A 7,217-nucleotide genomic window follows, 5' to 3' on the forward strand; every position below is an offset into this window, starting at 1 on the left:
GTCGTCACTAATCTGCTGCGGCGAGGTCTGAGAGACTTCTTAAAACCCAGTTCTGAACATCATCTGGAGTAAAAGCTGCATCCCGTACGGATGCCTTCCAGTTTTCTCCAGGCCAATGTTCTTTCTCTCAGACTGCGGTCCAATCAACCAATAGCACCAAATTATAAGTGTTCAGAACACACTGTGATTCTGGCGTGTCTGGAGAGAAATTAGAAAATCACTGTTTCTTTCTCTTTATACCTTGCGAGTGTTTCTGTTTACAGTTTAACGCGGATCAAAGGACGAAAAGCATTTTTTTTTTTTTTTTTTTTTTTTTTTCCGGGCCGTGCTTCGGGCCTTGGTACGGCGCAAACGATTCTTTTTGCCACTCGCTTCGTGCGAAACTAAAATATCTACATTAAAATGAACTTCAAACATGATCGCGTTGAACGTGGGCCCTCCTCCACATGGTCACAATCAGACTTGCCGTCTCAAGAACCGAGGTCATTTAAGGTCCGCGCAACCATCAAAGACAGCACGCTAACTCTCCTTAAACTCCTCCTCCATCAACCTAAAACCCTCCATCCCGCCATCCTTTCATCTGGCAGTGGCTCATCTCGTGTTATTTTCTCTGCTTTTTCATCTTTTCCATCGGTTTCTCTCTACCCCTTTGCGTTCCCCCCGTCGAACCCGCAGCCGTTAATGTCTATGAGCTCATTCCTTCCCTTCCCCTGTAATGACGGCATTCTGGTTGACGCACACTGTCCAACACCTCAAACACTCGCTGTGGGGAACTCGACGCTTGTGTCTCTGGGAGACAGGCAATCCTGTTGTTACACTCTTCTCAAAGTGGATGTTTATTATGGTTAGAAATAATCATAAGGTTCTGGCATGTGGGCCGCGACTCATTGGTAGCTCACGACTCTGCCAACATGTTGCATCCTGACGGAGGCGTAGAGTAGGAAAATTATTCTCTCCGAGTGAAGATCACAGCAGATGTAGTCTAGTAAAGTCAAAGTGATTTCAGAGAGTCTTTTCATGGGCTGTGGCCTTGTGTGTGTGTGTGTGTGTGTGTGTGTGTGTGTGTGTGTGTGTGTGTGTGTGTGTGTGTGTTCTTTGATGTTTTTTGTTTTTTTGTTTTAGGGTGTGTACAGTAGTTTACACTATGTGTGTGTTCTGCTACGTATATGCTCATAAACGTGACGTATGGAGGTCCGAGTGTAGACGTGGCCAACGGCTTTTTTTTTTTTTTTTTTTTCGCAAACCGTCTCTCCCCTTCAGCTCGAGTTCAGAATTGACATTGCCATTTATACAAGGGCACACAGTTAAGTGGAAAAGCCTCTGTTGAGACAGCTGGATCTCAACCTCTTGTTGTTTCAACACATATCTGCTCCCCTCCTATGGCACTGCGTGCACGCGCACGCGCACACGTGCACACACACACACACACGCCACGAAATGCACGCGCACTCGCAGGCGAGACGCGGTGTAGCTCTCCACACACACAACGCTCTCACTATCAATAAACAAACACATCGATGTCAGCAGCTGCCGGAAAAACACGGCATGCGAGTTAGCTGGGTTTTCACTCTGTGTCATAAAACAGAAATAGTACAAATACAGTACATACCAATCTGACATCATTCGCAACTCCGGGCTGTGGGCCGCTTCACCCGGCGAACAGCGAGCGAGACGATTCACGGCTGCTGTTGTGCGTTTTGGTGAGAATTCGGATCGAAGTGAAACCCGTGTCCATTTCGGTATCTTTCCCCTGCATCACAGATCACTTTGTCTCCAACACCCCCCCGCCCCCCCCGGCCTCGCCGATGTGGCTCGGTCTCAGTTCAAGACGTTATGTCAACACCGGAGCAGCGGGGTTACAACAATGTCTGAATTCCCTTCTTAAAGTGTAAATATGCCACGTTTGCTTTTCATAATTGCCGTCGTATCCATTACGGCCCTTAAACACGCTCGCCCTGCGTGGGCTCACACAGGACAAAAATGTGATAATGTAACCGTAGTAACCAGATCACCAGAGACCAAAAGGGTTCGGTGATGAGCGTTCAGAGGAAGCACACCTGACGGAGCAGGAAATGTGGGTTTTCACTGCGTTGAATGAACATTTTCTAGAACTAGGACCATATCTCTGGTATTCACTCTGACCAATTATAAACTCCGAAGTGACAACCTCCTTAAAAAAAAAGGCGTAGCTCTCCAAAATGTATTGGATGATTGCTAATTCAGCCTTTTTCAACCTCCAACCGCAGAATCAACAAAACGGCTGAGAAACTGCAGTGAAATGACAAAAACACGCTCCCGCCGACTTAAACCTATAACTTTAAACCTACTAACCTCGCACAGTACCACACCTTGGCTCACTTGCCACCAGACTGAGTGTGTGTGTGTGTGTGTGTGTGTGTGTGTGTCTGGGTATGTGTGGACATTGTTTTGTGTTGCGTGTGAGGGTGTAATTATTGCCGAGGCCTTGACATTCAGTGACATTCAAACGAGAACTGGGGGTGCTACTATGGGCCTTCTCTGTTGCAGTTTGCCTGAATTAAAGGCGAACGTTCATTGGCTGGAATCAATGGAACGCGCCACATGTGGGACATTAGTCTGAGAATAAAAAGTATTTCCAGCTCCAGATCAAAAAAAAAAAAAAAAAGAAAAAAAAAAAAAAAAAAGAAAGAAAGAAAAAAAAGAAAAGAGAAAAGCTCAAAGACTCGTCGGGGCTGTAAAGCTAGCCTCAGCAGTGAAGAGCCCAGCCCAAGCCCGTGGTCCACTCCCTGTAGCCCAATGCGTGTAACCCTATCCTCAGCCGGATTCGTTGCCAAACACCCTTACCACCACCAGCCCTGTACTTAGTGTACAGCTGCCCTGCTGCCACTGAACCACACATGCACACATGGATGCAGAAACTGCACACACACAGTTTTATTCCACTACGCCACGGTTTCCTGAGCTGAGGCCCATTTGTACAGATTGCTGCCGGGCACACCCACCCACCCAACCGCTCCGCCAAAGCCAAGGCTTGAGTGCTCGATCTCCCCACCTTTCTCTCCTCCTTTCTTCCATCCTCTCCCTCCATCCATCCATCCATCCATCCATCCATCCATTTGGACTTTCCCAGTAGGTTTTCCGGCCTTATGATTCCTCAACGTCAAAGGCAAAATAACAACACCTCTGACCTCTGTCTCCCCTTTCCCATGTCCTTTTGGCACGGCGGTTATCTAAAGTCGCAGTCAGCCGCATACAGAGCAAAGCAACAGATTTTGCTGCTGGGGCAAAATGAACTCATTCTTATCTTGTCTCTCCTCTCTGCGTGTCCGCCTCCTGTTAATCCCCCTCAGCTCCATTTCTGCCTTCCACTGCCCAATTTGGTCTAAAGCAGCAGCCCCCGGGAGGGAAACCAGCAGACGGGACAGGCGAACAGGAAGGCAGAGACAGCAGGCCCTGAACTGCAGCTGAAACTGGGTTAGCTACAGTAGCCGCTGGATTCCCTTCCTTTCATGGAGGTTTGGGGAGCTCGCAGACTTACAGGGCCTCTGAACAATGAGAGGAATGTTTGAGCGGCTCCGGCCTCGCTTCAGCACTACCATTACGCCTCTCCGGCTGCTTTTCTAGAACTTTTTATGACCCCTGTTCGCACTATGTGCTGCCAGCAAACACCCCGCAGAGAGAGAAGCACACAGACTGTAGGACGAGTAGACAGACAGATGACACACACACACACACACACACACACACACACACACACACGGGTAGACGGCGGCTGACATTTGTACTGTAAGCAGACAATTGCAAAGGAAAGCAGACAAACGGGTAGAGGCGAGACAATTAGGCGGTAAATCCTTCAGATGGGTGTTCATATAATCTCTAAATCAACCGGGGAGACAAGAGAGGCAGGCGGTAATTAAGCCATCCCCATTCAAAGGAACTATTTACATCTGACCTTTGTAATGGAGCCAGTCCACAGTGGCAGACCTCACAACAGGGCGATATTCCAGTGCCAATATCACAGTACATTTGAACAGCAGGCGGACTTTACTCTCGCTCCGTGTGAACCGTCTGTCCCGATCAACAGGTTGCAGGAGCTGCAGTAAAGTGCGTCTCTGTGGGAGACCAGAGCTTCAAGACACAAAAAGAAAAAAGTCAAAGAAAAGGCACACAGTTTTACCGCATCATAAAGTCCTAAAACAGTATAGGGGAAAAAAAAACAACAACCCCCCCCACCAAAAAAAACAAAACAAAAAAAAACCAATCATCTTCTGAGAGGAGGAAGACGCTGATGCTGTACCTACCTGAGACATCCGATTTTTTTACTCCTTTCCCCCCTGTCTCACGGTCTCTTCCCACTCCGATGTCACTCTGAAGTTGAACTTTAGTTTTCGTCCGCTCGCTCCGTTTCTGTGCGTCTCCCACCCTTTTTTTGCCTTTCTTGTCAGCCTCGTTTCTCCGTCAGTGCGTGCAGACGGGAGTGTGTGCGTGAACGCGAGTGTGTCTGGGAGCCAGACAGGGTAAGAGTAAGCGAGTGGGCGGGCCCAGCCCCGTGGAGGGGATTCCTTTATGACGATGTCAGAGGAGAGGAACCCTCCCCTTGCCTCCCTCTGCCTCCCCCCCCCCCCCTCTGCCTCCCCCCCCTCCGTGCATGGCCGCTGCTCGAACACAGGAAAGGGGGCAGGGAGATAATTGGCCGCACAGCTGCTAATAAACGAGCAGAGGCTGTTTGAGTCAATAGCGGGCAGGAAGAGCACCGAGCTCGATATGCAAAAAGTAAATAGTTATGCAATTTTATGCAAAAAAAAATAAAAAAAAAATAGTTTGTTACCTGTAGAAAAGATCGAAACGGTTTCCTGCTTTTAATTCCATCTTCGGGCAGATCAGATCTCTCCTCAGCGAACTCGATCGTCGTGGAGACTCTTCAAAAACGATAAAATGCTGTTACAACAAAGCAAGTCTTTAAACTGAGCGTTAACATGTGGATCTCGTTTTGAGTCTAAATTAGAGTGCAGCCAGTGAGAAAATGTGGGTTTTAGTAGAGATATATTAACGTCCGTCACAGTGATAAACAATGTTACTGCTTTAGTTGGTGTGAAGAGGTCTTGTCTATTGTTTTGGTGCAACTTCAAGCAGCTTTTCTTTTTTTTTTTTTATGCCGAGAGGCACTTAAACTGGGACAGGAATGCAGGACAACAGAAATCGAGGGGAAAAGTGAATAAACATGGTGTATTTATTTCCAGATCTCTTAAAGCTGGACATCGTTTCAGGTTGAAAATAGTCATCAAAGTCATGGAGATCTTTACTTAACTACTGCGATGACGTTAATGTCCCTTTCATAGGTTCAAGCTCCCACTGCGTGACTCGTCTTCTCTTCATTTAACGAGCATGAGTGATCAATAATACATCAAGAAATGATTGACATCGTGGTGTAGTAATGGTGCTTTCTCACAGTATCATCTTCTTGGTGAGGTAGTTGTATTTGTGTGTGCATGTGAGGTGTTCGTGTCCAGGCTTAGTTTGACCTACACCTGTCAACCACAGGACCCCCCCGCCCCCCCCCTCGACCCTCACTGCCCCTCCACCCCCCCCGTCCCTCCACAGAGAGACAGTAACATGAGCTTCTGAGAGGGTTTATTAGGAGCTTTACAACTTCCCCTTCTTCCCCTGAAGCCTCTGAGTGAGTGTGTGTGTGTGTGTGTGTGTGTGTGTGTGTGTGTGTGTGTGTGTGAGAGTGGCAAGGTCCTGCACATACGGCCACGCCCCTGCGAGGGAGCAGACGTCACACATTCCACACACAACACTCACACACATACGCACACACAGATACGCGTCTCTTAGCAACACATACACTCAAGCTTAGTGAAATGACTTTGCCAGGAAGACACATGACCGCGACACATCGTTTATCTTCAGATGGGATAATGTTTTGTTTGTGGACTTCAGTTTCTATGTAGTCTTCACCGGGGATTTACAACCTTGCATAACGGCTGAAGTGAAATGAACACCGTGACTTTTTGATTGTTATTTAGCAAAGATCACATGTGGTTTGCATGAACCTGGCTATGACAAGAGCTTTTTTTTTTTTTTTTTTATAAAAGTCTATTTACTTCTATTTACATTTGTGTCGCTGCATTAATACTCATCATCTTTTCACGTCAAGTAAACGACTTCGTCGTCAGAAGAGCTGAATATGATATGCAATAAATCCGTTGCTGTAAAAAAAAAACCCAACATAAACCTTCCTCCATTCTGTGGTCTAAACAGAAATGCATGTCGTGCACACGGCCCTCTCACTTTGGCTCACAGACATGATAATTAGCATAGCCACACGCAAACCTAATACTGTAATGACTGAGATGATACAGATCTGAAACGGAGATGCATCGACACATCACAAGAACTGCTGAGACAACTGTCAGTTCATACTGATAGCGGTGTACCAAATGAAGTACGGTATGAGACGAAGATGCTGCCATATCTTCTAACTTTTCCACCCGTGCCAATTTATTGCGAGCAAACTCTGGTGCGTAATGTTCTGCAATTTTTTTTTTTTTTGTGCTGATGGCATTGAGGGTCGTGGTATTTGGAAAATGGTACTAAAAGAGAGCTCTGTGCTTCTCCCTCCCCTCAGGCCAAACGCTTGTCTTTTGTGGTTGTGTAAAATATGATCAGCTCTATGCAACATATAGTGAGATGTGTTGTGAAAGTTCCCACTGCGTGACTGTCGTGTGCGTGCATTTTCAAAAGATAACAGCGACAGGTGTTGCGCGCATCTGTACACGAAGGACATTGTACATTATTTTTCTGCATTCATTGTGGGCTGAAGAACTTACGGCGAGGCTTGTGGGTGATTTTGTGGAGTCACGGTGGAGTGGTGTCATCTTTGCTTATAGTAGTTCATTCGGGTAGTGGTCCATTGAGAAATATTCTCAATAGTACTTACTGCTTTGTTGAATGAGGTCAGAGTACAGACCTGTGTGTGTGTGTGTGTGTGTGTGTGTGTGTGTGTGTGTGTGTGTGTGTGCGTGCACAGATTTAAAACCTGATGTTCTGTGTGTTCTTACACTGCACGATCCTTTTCATGTTTCTCAGTGCTTTCACGTCTGTAAGAATTTGCCTTTACATCGTGGATTTACCGCACATGTGGATGTGTGTGTGCACGTCTGTACTCTCTCTGTGTGTGTGTGTGTGTGTGTGTGTGCGTGCGTGCGCGTGTGTCAGCCGGTCACAGGGGACAT

The 7,217-nt window shown here is 47.0% G+C and overlaps 1 long non-coding RNA gene across 1 annotated transcript; it reads right to left on the reverse strand.

Moving 5' to 3' along the window:
- Positions 1 to 623: 623 nt before the first annotated feature.
- LOC138198090 (uncharacterized) lies at positions 624 to 4,546 on the reverse strand. Its single transcript, XR_011178250.1, has 2 exons — positions 4,281 to 4,546; positions 624 to 4,107 (listed from the first exon to the last, which is right to left on the reverse strand). It is a non-coding gene; the product is annotated as an uncharacterized lncRNA (long non-coding RNA).
- Between the last annotated feature and the right edge of the window lie 2,671 nt (positions 4,547 to 7,217).

The sequence above is a fragment of the Embiotoca jacksoni genome, unplaced genomic scaffold (genome assembly GCF_022577435.1).
Source record: "Embiotoca jacksoni isolate LCO1_2020_lvr unplaced genomic scaffold, fEmbJac1.0.p SCAF_15, whole genome shotgun sequence".
Classification (NCBI taxonomy): Eukaryota; Metazoa; Chordata; class Actinopteri; family Embiotocidae; genus Embiotoca; species Embiotoca jacksoni.